The sequence below is a fragment of the Stegodyphus dumicola genome, chromosome 6 (assembly GCF_044657685.1).
Source record: "Stegodyphus dumicola isolate Sdum_Otavi_A_Nest chromosome 6, ASM4465768v1".
Classification (NCBI taxonomy): Eukaryota; Metazoa; Arthropoda; class Arachnida; order Araneae; family Eresidae; genus Stegodyphus; species Stegodyphus dumicola.
Window position 1 is genome coordinate 140966939 of NC_140773.1, and position 23599 is coordinate 140990537.

Here is a 23599-nt window from a genome sequence, read left to right on the forward strand (position 1 = left end):
ATCCGAGAGGTGGCGGTCTCATGAACATCAGTACCTTAAATCCCAACTTGGAACCCATGACGTACGTACTTTTCTTTCCTCACGGCGAGCAAGGATTCAGAGTCGGACAGCAATACACAAAGTTACAGTTTTACAGTCACAGGGTGTCCGTACGACGAGATTGCTACAACCCGATTTTGTATGGCCGGAAATTGTTTCGGCAGTATCTCGTGGATGCATACGTAAAAGTTGAAGGCAACAGGATTGCGTACCTCCGGAGCCATCAGACGAATCTGAGAGTGGAAACTTACATGGGTCTTGCCGATCACATTTACAGAGTTGGTCAAGAGACGGGCGTCCGCCCTGGAATACCGGTTATACTTCCGTCAACGTTTATAGGAAGCCCTCGCTGCATGCAGCAAAACTATCAGGACTCGATGGCCATTGTGCGCGACTTTGGTAAACCGGATCTGTTTTTGACTTTCACGTGCAACCCTAAATGGCCGGAAATAACAGAAAACTTATTCCCAGGACAGAAGGCTCACGATCGCCCGGACATCGTTTCGAGGGTATTTGACCTGAAGAAAACGGCTTTGATGCAAGATTTGACAGAGAATCACATCTTAGGTGCGACCATTGCAGATATACACGTCATCGAATTTCAGAAGAGAGGATTGCCTCATATGCACCTTTTGTTGTTTTTAGCGGAAGAAGACAAAATAAGAGATGCAGAGTGCATCGACTCGCTGGTGTGTGCTGAACTTCCAGATGCTACTCGACATCCGGAGCTACACAACATTGTGAAGTCATCGATGATTCACGGACCCTGCGGTGAACTGAATAGAAACTCTCCCTGCATGAGTGATGGTGTATGTTCGAAAGGATTTCCGAAACCGTTTCAGGCAGAAACTAAAGAGAACGTGAATGGCTACCCACTCTACAGAAGAAGGGACGATGGAAACTTTATCGTGATCAAGGGTCATGCCATCGATAACAGATGGGTCGTTCCTTACAATCCGTATTTATCGAAAAAGTACAACGCCCACATAAACGTTGAAGTATGCAGCTCCATAAAATCGGTGAATTATTTGTTCAAATACGTGTACAAGGGTCATGATGCAGCTAAAGTTGTTCTGGAAGAATCTGGAGATAGAACTTTAATGTGGGACGAGATCAAATGCTTCTTAAATGCAAGATACGTGTCTGCCCCTGAAGCAGCGTGGAGGCTGTTTGAAAAAAGAATGCATTCTAAGTCGCACTCCATCATACGACTACCGGTTCATTTGGAAAACCTGCAGCCCGTCTATTTTGCCGAATCCGAAGAAAGGAATGCTTTCCAGAGAGCTGCCGAGAAAAATACCATGCTCACCGGATGGTTTGAACTGAACAGAACAGTTCCCGAAGCGAATGGTTACCTGTATGCCGAAATTCCTAAACATTTCACCTGGAGGAATCATGCCTGGCAGACACGAGTTAGACTTGGAGATTACATCCTTTCAAGAATGTATTCTGTTAGCCCGAAAGATGTTGAGCGTTTCCATCTGAGGTTGCTGCTGTGTCACGTTAAAGGAGCGAAGAGTTTTGCCTATTGTGAAGATACTATTAAAATCTGTGTGCCTCTGTCTGTTTGTGTGTTTGTAACATCATCTCCTCGGGAACGGCTGGGTGTAGAGCTTAGCGGAAGGTACCGTTGGATTCAGAATTCCCGTGGCTCGCCATATTGACCATCGGCATCTTCGTGCGACTTTAATTAGCCGAGATATTAATTAAAAACTGCTTTTTCCCCTACGTTTCCCTACGTTTTGCACTTTCTTTCACCCGTTTTCCCTGTTTTAGGGATTTGGCCGAGTGCCAAATTCGTTTTTCTCGAATAACTTGGGAACGGCGCCGAGTTGGAATTCGAAACGCATATCTCCGGATTCGAAAAAAATCAACAAATCCATCGATACCGCTCCCATCTTCGTACGACAATAATCCGCGGAGTTATTAATTAAAAACTGCGAAAACAATAATTTCGGCACTCAGTCTTCCGAGTGGCAACAGTCTCGGCAGTCGTCGGAGATAAAAATGCTATGGGAACGCCAAGGCCGTTCGCCACTAACAAACTAAGAATACAAAATTAAAATAACTTAAAGGAATAAACTGAAAAGCTAAAATAAAACTAAAAATAGAAACATTCTCTTCATTTAGTTGTCGTTAGTTGAATGTAGATTGGTTTATGCCCTTGATAAGTCGAGTAAATGACGTCATAGATAAAATAAAAAGTTTTGTTTCCCGGTCTGGCAACAGATCAAATAGAATCAAAAGTTTAGTTTCCTGGTTTGGCAACAAAAATTTATTTACGAAGTTTGGATTTGGAAGGAGACCGTCGCAATTTTTTCCAGCATTTCAAATTTCGTAAATATTCTTATTATTACTCATTGCACTTAATCTTTATTTCTTTTTACAGGATATTTGATTGTTTTTTGCATTTATATTTGTAGTTTTAGTAATTTAAAGTAGTATTTTAGACTTTTATATGCTCCTGTTAGTTTAGAACTTGAGAATTCTTCGGAACATTAACTTGGTGACTCTTTTTATATATTTAATGTATTATTTTGTATTTTTTTAAAGATCTATTCATTCGTGTTTTATATTTCTGTTATTGTTGGTCGATAAATTGCATTTACATTTTATATTTATGACATTTTCCTGTGTGCGATAACAATTATCGTTTTAAGGCGATCGAATGTTCTATATTTTATTAGATTTGTTATTTTGTTAGGTTTGTTATTTGAATTTCAGAATTGATTTCAGAAGTTCCTAATTTATATTTGTATTTATACCTTTTATTTATTTTGTGTTTAGGTTTTCATTTTCTGTTTATGTGCATTGTTCTCAGATTGACCTAATTATTAGAAATATTTTCATAATTTTTATCTGTGCTTGGAATTTTTCATAATATTACCCATATTATTTCTTATTTGCCAGCAATTTTTTAACAGGGAAGTTTTTGTTTTACATTTTTGATTTTTTAAAATTAATTTGCTCTTAAGTGGAAAATTTTTCATTTAGTCTAGGATTATTTTAAAATTTGTGTTGTATACATATAGAATGCATTAATTTTTTTTCCAGCAGTATTGGTTTAATGAGCAATTTTTTTCTTTCATCTGCGTAGTTAATTTTTTGAGTCGAGTTAATATTTTAGTAGTGCTTTTTTTAACGTACTGAAATGCCGAAACGGAAAAGAGGCATTACAGGAGATGCATCAAGAAGACGAAGAGCTGAAGCACAGAGTTTACGGCGAGCTGCAGAAAATGAAGAAGAAACTGCTGCGAGACTGAGCACGCAAGCGCGTCGGCAAGCAAACCTACGCGCTCAAGAAACGGAAGAAGAAACCGCTACGAGACTCGGCAGGAAAGCTCAACATCAAGAAAATTTACGTGCTGCAGAAACGGAACAAGAAACCATTAGGAGACTCAGCAGGCAATCCCAATGTCAAGAAAATTTGCGTGCTCAAGAAAGTGAAGAAGAAACCAGTAGGAGGCACAGACTGGACTCTCATCGTCATCGTCAAGTTCGAGCGGAAGAGTCGGAAGAGGACGCTGCTACACGAAGAACGCGAGACGCTGCACGCCACAGACAAGTCCTATCCGAAGAAACAATGTCCGTACGAGAAGACAGGCCACGCATGAATGCAGCACAACGTTCACGCAGCACTCTTCACAATGCAGGAAGATGTGGACTCGAAGTTTATGTTGAGCAACACAGCGCCGGTTCAATGGAAGCTTCCTGCGATCTCTGCAACGGATTGTTCTTTACGGGAGAAAGGAATGCAAGAGGAAGATACATGCACTGCTGTAACAATGGGAAAATTGTCGAAGCTGAAAGAAGATATCCAGAAGAATGGCACAATTTAATGAATGGGAACCACCCGTTTTCTGAAGAGTTTTTTGCCAACATACGTACTTACAACTGCCTGCTCAGTTTTGCTTCATTGGGTGCCAATATAGAAATGCCTTCGGGTTCGGGTCCCTACTGCTTCAGGATTCACGGTGCCATATATCATCGAACGAGCCACCTTCATCCGCCTCATCCCGGTCAAGAACAGTATGATCAGCTGTACATTTTAGATTCGGATCAAGCCCTCAGGCAGAGAATGAACATATTTGGAAATGTTGCCCTGAACGCCGAAATCCTGAGACAGTTGGACACAGTTTTAAGGAACGTTAATCCATATGCGGAAGCCTACAAGATGCTGAAGGAATTCGAAGAAGAAACTGTACGAGAGCAAGGTGCCGATACTGCTGCGGATATCCGCATGTACATCAAGGGTGAAAGTGTTGCTGCAGGCGAGCACAGGGGACGTTACAATGCTCCGAAAGAAAATGAAGTTGCAGTCGTCTTCAAGAGTACGGACGGCGCTCCTCCATCGAAACCGAGACATCGTGATCCATCCGAGAGGTGGCGGTCTCATGAACATCAGTACCTTAAATCCCAACTTGGAACCCATGACGTACGTACTTTTCTTTCCTCACGGCGAGCAAGGATTCAGAGTCGGACAGCAATACACAAAGTTACAGTTTTACAGTCACAGGGTGTCCGTACGACGAGATTGCTACAACCCGATTTTGTATGGCCGGAAATTGTTTCAGCAGTATCTCGTGGATGCATACGTAAAAGTTGAAGGCAACAGGATTGCGTACCTCCGGAGCCATCAGACGAATCTGAGAGTGGAAACTTACATGGGTCTTGCCGATCACATTTACAGAGTTGGTCAAGAGACGGGCGTCCGCCCTGGAATACCGGTTATACTTCCGTCAACGTTTATAGGAAGCCCTCGCTGCATGCAGCAAAACTATCAGGACTCGATGGCCATTGTACGCGACTTTGGTAAACCGGATCTGTTTTTGACTTTCACGTGCAACCCTAAATGGCCGGAAATAACAGAAAACTTATTCCCAGGACAGAAGGCTCACGATCGCCCGGACATCGTTTCGAGGGTATTTGACCTGAAGAAAACGGCTTTGATGCAAGATTTGACAGAGAATCACATCTTAGGTGCGACCATTGCAGATATACACGTCATCGAATTTCAGAAGAGAGGATTGCCTCATATGCACCTTTTGTTGTTTTTAGCGGAAGAAGACAAAATAAGAGATGCAGAGTGCATCGACTCGCTGGTGTGTGCTGAACTTCCAGATGCTACTCGACATCCGGAGCTACACAACATTGTGAAGTCATCGATGATTCACGGACCCTGCGGTGAACTGAATAGAAACTCTCCCTGCATGAGTGATGGTGTATGTTCGAAAGGACTTCCCAAACCGTTTCAGGCAGAAACTAAAGAGAACGTGAATGGCTACCCACTCTACAGAAGAAGGGACGATGGAAACTTTATCGTGATCAAGGGTCATGCCATCGATAACAGATGGGTCGTTCCTTACAATCCGTATTTATCGAAAAAGTACAACGCCCACATAAACGTTGAAGTATGCAGCTCCATAAAATCGGTGAAGTATTTGTTCAAATACGTGTACAAGGGTCATGATGCAGCTAAAGTTGTTCTGGAAGAATCTGGAGATAGAACTTTAATGTGGGACGAGATCAAATGCTTCTTAAATGCAAGATACGTGTCTGCCCCTGAAGCAGCGTGGAGGCTGTTTGAAAAAAGAATGCATTCTAAGTCGCACTCCATCATACGACTACCGGTTCATTTGGAAAACCTGCAGCCCGTCTATTTTGCCGAATCCGAAGAAAGGAATGCTTTCCAGAGAGCTGCCGAGAAAAATACCATGCTCACCGGATGGTTTGAACTGAACAGGACAGTTCCCGAAGCGAATGGTTACCTGTATGCCGAAATTCCTAAACATTTCACCTGGAGGAATCATGCCTGGCAGACACGAGTTAGACTTGGAGATTACATCATTTCAAGAATGTATTCTGTTAGCCCGAAAGATGTTGAGCGTTTCCATCTGAGGTTGCTGCTGTGTCACGTTAAAGGAGCGAAGAGTTTTGCCGACTTAAGAACTTACGAAAGTGTGGAGTATTCAACGTTCAAGGAAGCCTGCCGTGCAAGGCATCTGCTGCAAGACGACGAAGAATGGAAAAATACTCTGGCAGAAGCATCAGCTTTTCAAATGCCACCGCAGCTAAGACAGCTTTTTTGCTTCATCTGTGTTTTCTGCAACCCTGCGGAACCCGTCGCTTCGTGGAATGAATTCAAAGAGTCCCTTTCTGAAGATTTTGCGAGATCTTACTCCTTAGAAGACAGTTTCAGCCTTGCACTGAGAAGTATAGAAGACCAGTTAGAAGTGCACAATGTTTCGCTATGTTCTCTTGGTCTCCCGCAACCAACATTGACTGATGCTGTTTCTCTCGAAGTCCCGCAGTTCGATGTCCAGTATGAAAACGAACAAGCCGAAGTGTTGAACGGGATGTTGAATCCTGAAGAGAAATTAGTTTACGACTCGGTTTTGGAAGCTGTACGAGATGAGAATCCTAACACACCGAAGACATTTTGTGTTAATGCGTTTGCCGGAGCTGGAAAAACTTTCCTTTTTAGGACGATCCTTCATGCTGTTCGAGGAATGGGCCACGTTGCCATTCCCGTTGCGTGGACAGGCATTGCTGCTGTGCTGTTGACCGGTGGAAGAACTGTACACTCTACTTTCAAGTTGCCCGTTCCACTTCTGGAAAATTCTTCGTGCCGTGTGAGACAAGATAGCGCTGAACGAAGGTACTTGAAGACTGCGAAAATTTTCATATGGGATGAATGCACCATGACGCCTCATTACGCTTTGGAAGCTGTCGACAGATTGCTGAGAGACTTGACCGGACTGGATGTTCCTTTTGGCGGTAAAACCTTAGTTTTAGGAGGTGACTGGAGACAAACATTACCTGTTGTCGCACATGGAAACCGAACTTCTGCGATCGAGAGCTGCCTCAGGAACTCCTTTTTGTGGCCACATTTCAAACAATGCACGCTTTCCACCAATATGCGATTGAATCCGGAAGAACAACAATTTTCAGAATGGCTTCTGCAGTTGGGAGACGGTGGTCTTAAAAATGACAGTGGCTTGGACGAAGACATTATCGAAATTCCATCTTTGTGTGTGGTCAACAGATCGATAGTAGAAGAAATGTTTGGCTGCGGTAATGAATTCGACTTACAAGACTTGGCCAGTAAAGCGATTTTATGTCCAAAGAACGAGGAAGCTCTGAAGCTTAATGAAGAAATTCTTTCCACGTTTCCAGGTCAAGTTTTCACGCACTACAGTGCAGACTCGGTTATTTGCGATGACGAAGAAGAACAAGAAACGTATCAGCTGGATTTCATCCACAGCCTGACGCCTTCTGGAATGCCACCTCATCGTCTGAATTTGAAAGTTGGAGTTATAGTTATGCTTCTACGAAATCTACATCCATCGGTTGGACTCTGCAACGGAACAAGGCTCATTGTGAAGAGAATTATGCCAAACGTTTTAGATTGTGAAGTCATCTCTGGACAGAATGCTGGATCGAGAGTTTTCATTCCACGTGTTGAACTTTCACCATCAGATTCAAACCTCCCCTTTCAGCTCAAGCGAAGACAGTTTCCCATCAGGCTTGCATTTTGTATGACTATTAATAAGTCACAGGGACAGACACTTAAGAAAGTTGGGATTTATTTACCGCAACCAGTTTTCAGTCATGGAATGCTTTACGTAGCTTTTTCAAGATATTCGTCTATGAGGAATGTTCGTGTTTTAGTGAAAGACACCAAGAAGCAAGGCCGTTTGATGCCCGCATGTTCTAAAGTATTCACAAGAAATATTGTTTACAGGGAGGTTCTGCAGTAAAAAAGTTACTCGAGACATTGAAACAGTGAGATTTTTGCAACACAAAATGAAGTTAATCAAGCCAAAGCAAAAATGAAAAGATTTGAGGTTTTTGGATGACTGGGATAAATTGAAGCAAGTCAAGATGAAGCTGAAACAGTTTGAGAATTATGCATTAGTCGGCTTTTATGTCTGTTGTTACAAAGTGGAATTTGTAGTAGTTAGGCAATCGGAAGCTGTATTATTTTTTCAATGTTGTAAATATTTTTTATAAATTTTCCTTTTCAGGTCTACATACAGTTGCGTTCATTAATTTTAAAACATTTTATGTATTTTTCTTTTTTAGGTATTTATGGAACTGATTTCAATCACATAAAAATATTTCTTTTTCAGGTGTATATAGAAATGATTTGATTCAAATTAAAATGTTTTTATACATTTCTTTTCAGATGTACATAGAACTTGTAAATACTTTTTTTCAGGTGTATATAGAAATGATTTCATTCAAATTAAAATGTTTTTCTTTTCAGGTGTACATAGAACATGTAAATTTTTGTAAATAATTTTTCTTATTCATTGCTCGCATTTTTGTAAACACATACAAATATATATATATCTTAATTGTGCGTGTGTGTATATATGTATATACAATTGCATCAATATATATATATATATATACATATTTATATATAGTGATGCAATTTTGTCTATGATTCTGTAACAGCAGACCAGGGAAGGGGCTGATACCTGGGAGAAAAAATAACCCCCTGGTCGATGAGGTTGCAGAGGAGACCCCAGGTGTCAGGCAGTTTATGCCGTCGAAAGCCCACCAATTTTTTCTGTTTACATTTTTTTTTTCTGTTCAAGTTTTTGTGTTTAATATAAACTTATAACTAAGAAATTATTATTATTATTATTATTTCTTTTCAGATAAATACGGATTGTAGCTCGGCCATCTGGCGTACTTACTCGGTAGATTTTAAAAATTATTTTCTGTTTTTCTTTGAACTATTGACGCAATAACTGATTTCATTCATATAAAATATTTTGTTTTGCATGATATTTAATATACTCAAGGGATAGGCCTGTAATGTCTTTCCCAAAGTTGTGTCTTTTATAGACATAGGTACAGTAAAATATTTTACGAGTTCACACGACTGACATTTTATGAAACGTTTGGAAAAGTTTCTGTGTGCTGCCCTACTGTGTTATCCAAAGAACAACAGTTGCAGTAGTTGATGATAATGTGTGTACAGCCCCAAATAATTGGAGAGAAGGATATTTTGGAGTTTGTTCAAAGCTAAAAAAATATCATTGATGCAGATTCCGACAAAGAAAACGAAATGAATAATGCAGTTCTTGTGGATGATTTTGTTTCATTGATTTTTTATTAAATACATGCCTATATGCATATCTGTGCAAATAAAATGTACTCTAATAAACTTAATTTTGTTGAAAATATGTTTTTTTTTTTTTTTTTTTCAATATTTTTTAACACGAAAAAATTCTTCAGTCCCTTCGGTTTCGTGTTAATAATAATGAAAGTGAGAAAAACAATTTTAATCTTAGATTTAAAATTATTTTTATGTTTTTGATTTAAATACAAAATATTTCCACAAATTTCACACAGAAACTATTTTAGACACCAGCAAAGAATTGAGTGGGTGCACCCACCCATCTGCAATACTTACTCGGTAGATTTTAAAAATTATTTTCTGTTATTTATTTATTTTGAATGCGATAAAAACAGGCGACTAACTAATTTGGTTTATATGTATGTACATATATATTTTCAAATGTATATATATACAGGGGATATTGGACACATACAACACTATTGACACAATATGAGCTATATCCACACAATGATGGAACAAGGTGTGCAGCAGATGCAAGACATGGGCATGATTCACATGATATTTGATATACTCGAGGGATAGGACTGTAATGAGCAAATGAGTTTGTTCCACAAAGTTGCGTCTTTTACAAACACCCAACATTCGAATCCCAGTGAATGGGGTGGCTGCATGGGTGTTTTTGTTATTTTCCCCATGCCACTTTCCTTTAAAAAGCCGACAAGAAGGCATCCCTCCCCTTAGGCAGATTGCACTCGAGTGCTTTGCCGTAGCTGAATACGCTACACCACTACATTACACACGGAAGTAAAAATGACACTTCCTGTGGTCGTTGCCTAATTATTCAAAATATTTTGATAATTGTTATCTGTTCTTAGAATTTCCATAGCATTGCACATATTATTATTTAACATTCTGTTATTTACCAGCAATTTTATAATCTGCAAGTTTTGGTTTTACAATTTTTGATTTTTTAAAATTAACACCTTCTTACACAATTTGCAAACGAGTTCAATAGCCAAACATTCCCTTTCATATTACATCTGAAGAACTGTTGTAGCATTATGCAACAAACATTTCGCTGTTCATTAAAATATAGGCACACTTTTCAATCAAATTTTGATTAGAATTTGATGTAGATTGAAAAGTTGTTTTCAACTCAGCTGCCTTTACACTCGCAGTTGTATTCACAATTGATTTTCACGCTGGACTTTTATCATTTGTCATATCCGCTAAATTTTAAGTGTCAGCAATTTCTTCTGCGGTAACAGCATCTACAAATGACCATCTGCCATGAATATTCTTCACACATGCACGAGTTTTATTTTAGAACCGCTGATGCTTTGGGTTTATGATACTACTTGCTAATAGTATGCATTATGATAGCATAAGTAAAAAAAAAAAAAAATTACCAGTATAATCAAAATAGAACAAATTCACGACTAAAATATTATCAAGAGTCTTAGAAGACCCTTCGAAGAACATTTTTAGAAGGTAAACAAAGATAACTGACGAAAACTGATCAACTCGAAAACCCACGCTTGAAAAATGTAAACAAACGCCGCCGAAAGCAGTTACAGTTACGACTAAGATCAAAGGTTTGCTCGCAGTTAAAAGTATTACTTCCGAGCATAAAAAAATTGTAACATAATGCTTTTAAATGTTTTCTACTATTTTAAAGGCATTTAAATGCCAGTATATATTTACTGTTATGAAACATAATTACAAAAGAGATGTTAAGTATAAAATATATAGACAGCAGTTGGAGTTTACCAAAAAGAATTTAAATAAAGGAATTTTAACAACGAGTATACTGTTGGAATATCACTCCCGAAAATTTTCGCGATTACACTTCGTACAAGCAGCTGAGCGGTAAAATCGCTGAACACTGGTAGTTCAGTCCAACTTTCTAATCCCGGCGAGTGGGCTGGCTGCATGTGTGTTTTCGTGGTTTTCCGCATGCAGTATCTTCTGCATGCATACGTTAACAAAGCGGGCGCAGCAAATGTAAAATCGCTGTACACTGGTAGTTAGGGCCAACTTTCGAATACCACGAAGGCATCCATCACCTGAAGTAATGGGCTTCAGCCCGCTCAGCTGGCGATCTTGCCCGCTAGTCTATACTATTAAAATCTGTGTGCCTCTGTCTGTTTGTGTGTTTGTAACATCATCTCCTCGGGAACGGCTGGGTGTAGAGCTTAGCGGAAGGTACCGTTGGATTCAGAATGCCCGTGGCTCGCCGGATTGACCATCGGCATCTTCGTGCGACTTTAATTAGCCGAGATTTTAATTAAAAACTGATTTTCTCCCTACATTTCCCTACGTTTTGCACTTTCTTTCACGGGTTTCCCCTATTTTAGGGATTTGGCCGAGTGCCAAATTCGTTTTTCTCGAATATCTGCGGAACGGCTCCGAGTTGCGATTCGAAACGCATATCCCCGTATTCGAAAAAAATCAACGAATCCATCGATACCGGTCCCATCTTCGTACGACAATAATCGGCGGAGTTATTAATTAAAAACTGCGAAAACGTTATTTCATTTTTCGGAGTGGCAACCGTCTCGGAATTAGCTGAGATAAAATTGCTTTTTCGAAAGCGCCGGGGGGATGACAATTGCTTCCGCTCGAGATTTGTGCTGGCGAAAGGTGACGTGTCAATTTCTTTTTTCTTAAATATCTATGGAACGGCGCTGAGTTGGAATTCGAGGCAGGTGTCTGCGGATTCCAAAAAATTCTACGAATCCAATGATACCATTCTCATCTTCGTAGGACGTTAATCAGCTGAGATATTAATTAAAAACTGTGAAAACGCTAATTTTCGGGCTCATTTTTCCGATTGCAACAGTTTCTTGAATCGCCGCAGATACAAATCAAGGTTATATTCTAAAGTTGAATAAAGCACGCGATTGCATGTTACCTAACTGTATTTTAAAAATATTTCGTTAATGTAGGCATTTTAAATAAACAGCTGCTTTTCACAATTTTTTTTTAATTTCAGGTTAGGATGATTGTCACGTTAATTCTTTTATTGATATTGAATAAAAGTTAATTTATTACATTAAATTTAAATGATGACGTTCTTGAAGTTGTACAACTTTAATCAGCTGGGATATTAATTAAAAAATCTGAAAAAGCTATTTTTTAAAAATATGTTGTTATTTTTTTAATAATAAATTTGATTTTTTGCAATAATATATTTTTTTATGTTATTAGATACGTGCACTTAATTTAGATATTATCTTTTAATGCAAATGATATTTTAAATAAGTTCGCACCAATAAAAATTAAATTCACACTTTTTTTTTTTTTTTTTTTTAGATTAAAAATTTTTCTTTGCTCCTTCGAGATGGTATACGGTAACTTTCGAATCCCGGTGAGCAGGCAGGCTACACTCATGTTTTTTGTGATTTTACGCATATCTGTTGTGTATGCAGTGTCTTCTGGATGCATAAATGAATAAAGCTGAACTCTGGTAGTTCGGTCCTAATTTCGAATCCCGGCGAACGGGCTGGGTCCATGGGTGTTTGCGTGATTTTACGCATGTGCCTCGTGTACGCAGCATCTTCTGGATGCATAAGTGAATAAAGCGGCCGAAATTCGCTCAAAACCTCCGATTACTGGTAGTTCGGTCCAACTTTCGAATCCAAGCGACCGTGTTGGCTCAATGTGTGTTTTCGGGATTTTTCGCATGTGTAACTTGTATGCGGTATCTTCTGCATGCATACTTGAATAAAGCGGGAGCAGCCCGCGCAAAACTACAGAACACTGGTAGTTCGGTCCAACTTTCGAATTCCGGGGTACTGTACATAAAATTTGGTCGCATACGTGAATACAGCGCGCGGATACCGGGTAAAACCGCTGAACACTGGTAGTTCGGTCAAACATTCGAATCTCTGCGAGCGGGCTGGCTGCATGGGTGTTTTCCTGATTTTCCGCATGTGTATAGTGTATAAAGTGATTTCTGGATGCATATGTGATAAAAGTGGGCGCAGCCTGCTCAAAACCTCTTAACGCTGGTAGTTCGATCCAACTTTCGGTGTCGGCGAACGAGCTGGCTCCCCGGGTGTTTTCTTGCTTTAACTCATGTGTATCGTTTATGCAGTATCCTCTCCATGCTTATGTGTATAAAGCGGGCGCAGCCCGCTCCACAAAATCGCTGAACACTGGTATTTCGGTCCTACTTTCGAATTCCGGGGTACTGTATATAAAATTTGGATGCATACGTGAATACAGCGCGCGGATACCGGGTAAAACCGCTGAACACTGGTAGTTCGCTCAAACTTTCGAATCTCGGCGAGCGGGCTGGCTGCATGGGTGTTTTCGTGATTGTTCGCATGTGTATCGTTTATAAAGTATCTCATGGATGCATACGTGAATAAAGCGGGCACAGAATACTGGTAATGCGGTTCTGGTAATGCGGTAATTTCGAATCCCGACGAACTGGCTGGCTCCATGGGTGTTTTCGTGATTTTACTCATGTGTATAGTGTATGGAGTATCTTCTGGGTGTATATGTGAATAAAGCGGGCAGAGCCCGCGCAAAGCCACATAACACTGGTAATTCGGTCCAACTTTCGAATACCGGCGAACAGGCAGGCTCCATGTTTGTTTTCGTGATTTTACGCATGTGTATCGTTTATGCACCATCTTCAGCATGCATACGTGAATAAAGCGGGCACAGCACGCGCAAAATCGCTGAAAATTGTATTTCGGTCCAACTTTCGAATCGGCAGCGGGCTGGCTGGAGGGGTGTTTTCGTGATTTTACGCATGTGTACGGTGTACGCAGTATCTTTTGCATGCACACGTGAACACTGTTTTGGGCGGCCCAAAAGCGCTGAACACTGGTATTTCGGTCCAAATTTCGAATACCCGCGAAAGGGCTGGAAGCATGGGTGTTTTCGTGATTTTCCGCATATGTATAGTGTATGCGGTAACTTCTGGATGCATAGGTGAAAAAAGCGGGGGAAGCCCGCGGAATGCCGCTAAAAAATGGTAGTTCGGTTCAACTTTTCAATACCGGCCAAATTTAACATAGGATATCTTTTAAAAACGAACAATGATAATCGGGCTTCAGCCCGCTCAGCTGGCGGGCTTGCCCGCTAGTCTATACTATTAAAATCTGTGTGCCTCTGTCTGTTTCTGTGTTTGTAACATCATCTCCTCGGGAACGGCTGGGTGTAGAGCTTAGCGGAAGGTACCGTTGGATTCAGAATACCCGTGGCTCGCCATATTGACCATCGGCATCTTCGTGCGACTTTAATTAGCCGAGATATTAATTAAAAACTGATTTTTCCCCTACGTTTCCCTACGATTTGCACTTTCTTTCACGGGTTTCCCCTATTTTAGGGATTTGGCCGAGTGCCAAATTCGTTTTTCTCGAATATCTGCGGAACGGCGCCGAGTTGGAATTCGAAACGCATATCTCCGGATTCGAAAAAAATCAACAAATCCATCGATACCGGTCCCATCTTCGTACGACAATAATCGGCGGAGTTATTAATTAAAAACTGCGAAAACGTTATTTCATTTTTCGGAGTGGCAACCGTCTCGGAATTAGCTGAGATAAAATTGCTTTTTCGAAAGCGCCGGGGGGATGACAATTGCTTCCGCTCGAGATTTGTGCTGGCGAAAGGTCACGTGTCGATTTCTTTTTTCTTAAATATCTATGGAACGGCGCTGAGTTGGAATTCGAGGCAGGTGTCTGCGGATTCCAAAAAATTCTACGAATCCAATGATACCATTCTCATCTTCGTAGGACGTTAATCAGCTGAGATATTAATTAAAAACTGTGAAAACGCTAATTTTCGGGCTCATTTATCCGATTGCAACAGTTTCTTGAATCGCCGCAGATACAAATCAAGGTTATATTCTAAAGTTGAATAAAGCACGCGATTGCATGTTACCTAACTGTATTTTAAAAATATTTCGTTAATGTAGGCATTTTAAATAAACAGCTGCTTTTCACAATTTTTTTTAAATTTCAGGTTAGGATGATTGTCACGTTAATTCTTTTATTGATATTCAATAAAAGTTATTATATTACATTAAATTTAAATGATGACGTTCTTGAAGTTGTACAACTTTAATCAGCTGGGATATTAATTAAAAAATCTGAAAAAGCTATTTTTTAAAAATATGTTGTTATTTTTTTAATAATAAATTTGATTTTTTGGAATAATATATTTTTTTATGTTATTAGATACGTGCACTTAATTTAGATATTATCTTTTAATGCAAATGATATTTTAAATAAGTTCGCACCAATAAAATTAAATTCACACTTTTTTTTTTTTTTTTTTTAGATTAAAGATTTTTCTTTGCTCCTTTGAGATGGTATACGGTAACTTTCGAATCCCGGGGAGCAGGCAGCCTACACTCATGTTTTTTGTGATTTTACGCATATCTGTTGTGTATGCAGTGTCTTCTGGATGCATAAATGAATAAAGCTGAACTCTGGTAGTTCGGTCCTAATTTCGAATCCCGGCGAACGGGCTGGGTCCATGGGTGTTTGCGTGATTTTACGCATGTGCCTCGTGTACGCAGCATCTTCTGGATGCATAAGTGAATAAAGCGGCCGAAATTCGCTCAAAACCTCTGATTACTGGTAGTTCGGTCCAACTTTCGAATCCAAGCGACCGTGTTGGCTCAATGTGTGTTTTCGGGATTTTTCGCATGTGTAACGTGTATGCGGTATCTTCTGCATGCATACTTGAATAAAGCGGGAGCAGCCCGCGCAAAACTACAGAACACTGGTAGTTCGGTCCAACTTTCGAATTCCGGGGTACTGTACATAAAATTTGGTCGCATACGTGAATACAGCGCGCGGATACCGGGTAAAACCGCTGAACACTGGTAGTTCGGTCAAACATTCGAATCTCTGCGAGCGGGCTGGCTGCATGGGTGTTTTCCTGATTTTCCGCATGTGTATAGTGTATAAAGTGATTTCTGGATGCATATGTGATAAAAGTGGGCGCAGCCTGCTCAAAACCTCTTAACGCTGGTAGTTCGATCCAACTTTCGGTGTCGGCGAACGAGCTGGCTCCCCGGGTGTTTTCTTGCTTTAAGTCATGTGTATCGTTTATGCAGTATCCTCTCCATGCTTATGTGTATAAAGCGGGCGCCGCCCGCTCCACAAAATCGCTGAACACTGGTATTTCGGTCCTACTTTCGAATTCCGGGGTACTGTATATAAAATTTGCATACGTGAATACAGCGCGCGGATACCGGGTAAAACCGCTGAACGCTGGTAGTTCGCTCAAACTTTCGAATCTCGGCGAGCGGGCTGGCTGCATGGGTGTTTTCGTGATTGTTCGCATGTGTATCGTTTATAAAGTATCTCATGGATGCATACGTGAATAAAGCGGGCACAGAATACTGGTAATGCGGTTCTGGTAATGCGGTAATTTCGAATCCCGACGAACTGGCTGGCTCCATGGGTGTTTTCGTGATTTTACGCATGTGTATAGTGTATGGAGTATCTTCTGGGTGTATATGTGAATAAAGCGGGCAGAGCCCGCGCAAAGCCACATAACACTGGTAATTCGGTCCAACTTTCGAATACCGGCGAACAGGCAGGCTCCATGTTTGTTTTCGTGATTTTACGCATGTGTATCGTTTATGCACCATCTTCAGCATGCATACGTGAATAAAGCGGGCACAGCACGCGCAAAATCGCTGAAGAATTGTATTTCGGTCCAACTTTCGAATCGGCAGCGGGCTGGCTGGAGGGGTGTTTTCGTGATTTTACGCATGTGTACGGTGTACGCAGTATCTTTTGCATGCACACGTGAACACTGAACCCGCCCAAAAGCGCTGAACACTGGTATTTCGGTCCAAATTTCGAATACCCGCGAAAGGGCTGGAAGCATGGGTGTTTTCGTGATTTTCCGCATATGTATAGTGTATGCGGTAACTTCTGGATGCATAGGTGAAAAAAGCGGGGGAAGCCCGCGGAATGCCGCTAAAAAATGGTAGTTCGGTTCAACTTTTCAATACCGGCCAAATTTAACATAGGATATCTTTTAAAAACGAACAATGATAAGCGGGCTTCAGCCCGCTCAGCTGGCGGGCTTGCCCGCTAGTCTATACTATTAAAATCTGTGTGCCTCTGTCTGTTTGTGTGTTTGTAACATCATCTTCTCCGGAACGGCTGGGTGTAGAGCTTAGCGGAAGGTACCGTTGGATTCAGAATTCCCGTGGCTCGCCATATTGACCATCGGCATCTTCGTGCGACTTTAATTAGCCGAGATATTAATTAAAAACTGATTTTCTCCCTACGTTTCCCTACGTTTTGCACTTTCTTTCACCCGTTTTCCCTGTTTTAGGGATTTGGCCGAGTGCCAAATTCGTTTTTCTCGAATATCTGCGGAACGGCTCCGAGTTGCGATTCGAAACGCATATATCCGGATTCGAAAAAAATCAACGAATCCATCGATACCGGTCCCATCTTCGTATGACAATAATCGGCGGAGTTATTAATTAAAAACTGCGAAAACGTTATTTCATTTTTCGGAGTGGCAACCGTCTCGGAATTAGCTGAGATAAAATTGCTTTTTCGAAAGCGCCGGGGGGATGACAATTGCTTCCGCTCGAGATTTGTGCTGGCGAAAGGTCACGTGTCAATTTCTTTTTTCTTAAATATCTATGGAACGGCGCTGAGTTGGAATTCGAGGCAGGTGTCTGCGGATTCCAAAAAATTCTACAAATCCAATGATACCATTCTCATCTTCGTAGGACGTTAATCAGCTGAGATATATATTAAAAACTGTGAAAACGCTAATTTTCGCGCTCATTTTTCCGAGTGGCTACAGTTCCTTGAATCGCCGAAGATAAAAATCAAGGTTATATTCTGAAGTTCAATAAAGAACGCGATTGTATGTCATTGTATGTTGAAAATATTTCGTTTATGTCAGCATTTTAAATTAACATTTTTAAATTTCAGGTTAGGATAATGGCCACGATATGTTATTGCCACGTTAATTCTTTTATTACCATTGAGTAAAAGTTGTTATATTACATTAAATTTAAATGCTGACGTTCTTGAAGTTCTACAATTTGAATTAGCTGAGATATTAATTAAATAAACCTGAATGCGGTGTTTTTTTAAATATGTTATTATTTAATAATAAATTAATTTTTTCGAATAATATATTTTTTCATGGTTATATAGATACGTCCACGCGATTGCATGTTATCTCACTGTATTTTGAAAATATTTCGTTAATATAGGTATTGTAAATAAACAGCTGCTTTATGCAATTTTTTTTTATTTCAGGTTAGGTTAATTGCCACGATATGTTATTGCCACGTTATTTCAATTTATTTTTGATTTTTATTTTAGATTAAACATTTTCTATGCAGATATTTAAACATAAAGTTAAAATTACTATATTTTTTTTAGATTAAAAATTTTCTATGCAGATATTTAAAGAAGTTGAAATTACTATGTAAACTACTAATTTAAATTTTCACTAAAAAAAAAAATATTTTCATTCAGGGATTTAAATTGAATATGTTTTTCTTGGAGATGGTATATGAAAACCTTTCTTATTATAATTAATTATGAATTATTAATTGCATTAATTTATATATTGATACAGTTTTGCGTGTGATCATATTGAAGTTTATAAAATAAAAAGAATTTTAATAACGAATCTACTGTTTGAATAATAAATGCGAAAATTTACGCGATTACACTTTCTACAACGGACCATTTAGCGGCTGAGCGGTAAAGTCACTGAACACTGGTAGTTAGGTCAAGTTTCGAATCCCGGCGAACGGCCTGGCTGCATGGGTGTTTTCGTGATTTTCCGGTTGTGTATAGTGTATGCTGTATCTTCTGGATGCATACGTGAATAAAGCGGGCGCAGCCCGATCAAAACAGGTGAACACTGGTAGTTTGGTCTAACTTTCGAATACCGGCGAACACGGGCTGGCTCCATGAGTATTTTCGTGATTTTCTGCATGTGTAACGTGTATGCAGTATCTTATGCATGCATATGTTCATAAAGCGGGCGCAGCTCAGGTAAAATCGATGTACACTGGTAGTTTGGTCCAACTTTGGAATCTCGCTGAACGTGATGCTTCCATAGATTTTTTCGTGATTTTACTCATGTGTATTGTGTATGCGGTTATCTCCTGTATGCATAAGCGGATAAAGCGGGCGCAGCCCGCCCAAAACCGCTGAACACTGGCAGTTCCATCCAATTTTCGAATCCAGACGAACAGGCCGGCACCATGTGTGTTCACGTGATTTTACGCATGTGTAATGTGTATGCAGTACCTTATGGAATCATTTATGAATAAGGCAGACGCAGCACGCACAAAACCGTTGTACACTGGTGGTTTGGTCAAACTTTCGAATACCAGCGAAAGGGCTGCCTGTATGAATGTTTTCGTTATTTTCCGGATGTGTAACGTTTATGAAGTATCTTGTGGATGCATACGTGAATAAAGCGGGTGGAGAACACTGGTAGTTCGGACGAAATTTCGAATCCAATCCTACGGGCTGGGTCCATGAGTTTTTTCGTGATTTTCCGCATGTTTATCGAGTAAGCAGTATCTTCTGAATACATACGTGACCAAAGCGGGCGCAGCCCACGAAAAACCGCTGAACACTGGTAGTTCGGTCCAACTTTCGAATTCCGGCGAGCGGGCTGGCTGCATGAGTGTTTTCGTGATTTCCGCATGTGTATCGTGTATACAGTGTCTTCAGGATGCATATGTGAATAAAGCGGGCGCAGCAAGCGCAAAACCGATCAACACTGGTATTTCGGTCCAACTTTCGATCCCGGGGAACGGGCTGGCTGAATGCGTGTTTACGTGATTTTCCGCATGTGTAAGGTGTATGCAGTACCGTATGGATGCATACGGGAATAAACCGGTTAAAATCGCCAGAAACTGGTAGTTCGGTCCAACTTTCGAATGTAGGCGAATTTGAACATGGGAATTCTTTTAAAAACGAACAATGATAAGCGGGCTTCAGCCCGCTCAGCTGGCGGGCTTGCCCGCTAGTCTATACTATTAAAATCTGTCTACCTCTGTCTGTTTGTGTGTTTGTAACATCATCTCCTCGGGAACGGCTGGGTGTAGAGCTTAGCGGAAGGTACCGTTGGATTCAGAATGCCCGTGGCTCGCCGGATTGACCATCGGCATCTTCGTGCGACTTTAATTAGCCGAGATATTAATTAAAAACTGATTTTCTCCCTACATTTCCCTACGTTTTGCACTTTCTTTCACGGGTTTCCCCTATTTTAGGGATTTGGCAGAGTGCCAAATTCGTTTTTCTCGAATATCTGCGGAACGGCTCCGAGTTGCGATTCGAAACGCATATCCCCGTATTCGAAAAAAATCAACGAATCCATCGGTACCGGTCCCATCTTCGTACGACAATAATCGGCGGAGTTATTAATTAAAAACTGCGAAAAGGTTATTTCATTTTTCGGAGTGGCAACCGTCTCGGAATTAGCTGAGATAAAATTGCTTTTTCGAAAGCGCCGGGGGGATGACAATTGCTTCCGCTCGAGATTTGTGCTGGCGAAAGGTCACGTGTCAATTTCTTTTTTCTTAAATATCTATGGAACGGCGCTGAGTTGGAATTCGAGGCAGGTGTCTGCGGATTCCAAAAAATTCTACGAATCCAATGATACCATTCTCATCTTCGTAGGACGTTCATCAGCTGAGATATTAATTAAAAACTGTGAAAACGCTAATTTTCGGGCTCATTTTTCCGATTGCAACAGTTTCTTGAATCGCCGCAGATACAAATCAAGGTTATATTCTAAAGTTGAATAAAGCACGCGATTGCATGTTACCTAACTGTATTTTAAAAATATTTCGTTAATGTAGGCATTTTAAATAAACAGCTGCTTTTCACAATTTTTTTTTAATTTCAGGTTAGGATGATTGTCACGTTAATTCTTTTATTGATATTGAATAAAAGTTATTATATTACATTAAATTTAAATGATGACGTTCTTGAAGTTGTACAACTTTAATCAGCTGGGATATTAATTAAAAAATCTGAAAAAGCTATTTTTTAAAAATATGTTGTTATTTTTTTAATAATAAATTTGATTTTTTGGAATAATATATTTTTTTATGTTATTAGATACGTGCACTTAATTTAGATATTATCTTTTAATGCAAATGATATTTTAAATAAGTTCGCACCAATAAAAATTAAATTCACACTTTTTTTTTTTTTTTTAGATTAAAGATTTTTCTTTGCTCCGTTGAGATGGTATACGGTAACTTTCGAATCCCGGTGAGCAGGCAGGCTACACTCATGTTTTTTGTGATTTTACGCATATCTGTTGTGTATGCAGTGTCTTCTGGATGCATAAATGAATAAAGCTGAACTCTGGTAGTTCGGTCCTAATTTCGAATCCCGGCGAACGGGCTGGGTCCATGGGTGTTTGCGTGATTTTACGCATGTGCCTCGTGTACGCAGCATCTTCTGGATGCATAAGTGAATAAAGCGGCCGAAATTCGCTCAAAACCTCTGATTACTGGTAGTTCGGTCCAACTTTCGAATCCAACGACCGGTTGGCTCAATGTGTGTTTTCGGGATTTTTCGCATGTGTAACGTGTATGCGGTATCTTCTGCATGCATACTTGAATAAAGCGGGAGCAGCCCGCGCAAAACTACAGAACACTGGTAGTTCGGTCCAACTTTCGAATTCCGGGGTACTGTACATAAAATTTGGTCGCATACGTGAATACAGCGCGCGGATACCGGGTAAAACCGCTGAACACTGGTAGTTCGGTCAAACATTCGAATCTCTGCGAGCGGGCTGGCTGCATGGGTGTTTTCCTGATTTTCCGCATGTGTATAGTGTATAAAGTGATTTCTGGATGCATATGTGATAAAAGTGGGCGCAGCCTGTTCAAAACCTCTTAACGCTGGTAGTTCGATCCAACTTTCGGTGTCGGCGAACGAGCTGGCTCCCCGGGTGTTTTCTTGCTTTAACTCATGTGTATCGTTTATGCAGTATCCTCTCCATGCTTATGTGTATAAAGCGGGCGCAGCCCGCTCCACAAAATCGCTGAACACTGGTATTTCGGTCCTACTTTCGAATTCCGGGGTACTGTATATAAAATTTGCATACGTGAATACAGCGCGCGGATACCGGGTAAAACCGCTGAACGCTGGTAGTTCGCTCAAACTTTCGAATCTCGGCGAGCGGGCTGGCTGCATGGGTGTTTTCGTGATTGTTCGCATGTGTATCGTTTATAAAGTATCTCATGGATGCATACGTGAATAAAGCGGGCACAGAATACTGGTAATGCGGTAATTTCGAATCCCGACGAACTGGCTGGCTCCATGGGTGTTTTCGTGATTTTACGCATGTGTATAGTGTATGGAGTATCTTCTGGGTGTATATGTGAATAAAGCGGGCAGAGCCCGCGCAAAGCCACATAACACTGGTAATTCGGTCCAACTTTCGAATACCGGCGAACAGGCAGGCTCCATGTTTGTTTTCGTGATTTTACGCATGTGTATCGTTTATGCACCATCTTCAGCATGCATACGTGAATAAAGCGGGCACAGCACGCGCAAAATCGCTGAAAAATTGTATTTCGGTCCAACTTTCGAATCGGCAGCGGGCTGGCTGGAGGGGTGTTTTCGTGATTTTACGCATGTGTACGGTGTACGCAGTATCTTTTGCATGCACACGTGAACACTGAACCCGCCCAAAAGCGCTGAACACTGGTATTTCGGTCCAAATTTCGAATACCCGCGAAAGGGCTGGAAGCATGGGTGTTTTCGTGATTTTCCGCATATGTATAGTGTATGCGGTAACTTCTGGATGCATAGGTGAAAAAAGCGGGGGAAGCCCGCGGAATGCCGCTAAAAATGGTAGTTCGGTTCAACTTTTCAATACCGGCCAAATTTAACATAGGATATCTTTTAAAAACGAACAATGATAAGCGGGCTTCAGCCCGCTCAGCTGGCGGGCTTGCCCGCTAGTCTATACTATTAAAATCTGTGTGCCTCTGTCTGTTTGTGTGTTTGTAACATCATCTCCTCGGGAACGGCTGGGTGTAGAGCTTAGCGGAAGGTACCGTTGGATTCAGAATACCCGTGGCTCGCCATATTGACCATCGGCATCTTCGTGCGACTTTAATTAGCCGAGATATTAATTAAAAACTGATTTTTCCCCTACGTTTCCCTACGATTTGCACTTTCTTTCACGGGTTTCCCCTATTTTAGGGATTTGGCCGAGTGCCAAATTCGTTTTTCTCGAATATCTGCGGAACGGCGCCGAGTTGGAATTCGAAACGCATATCTCCGGATTCGAAAAAAATCAACAAATCCATCGATACCGGTCCCATCTTCGTACGACAATAATCGGCGGAGTTATTAATTAAAAACTGCGAAAACGTTATTTCATTTTTCGGAGTGGCAACCGTCTCGGAATTAGCTGAGATAAAATTGCTTTTTCGAAAGCGCCGGGGGGATG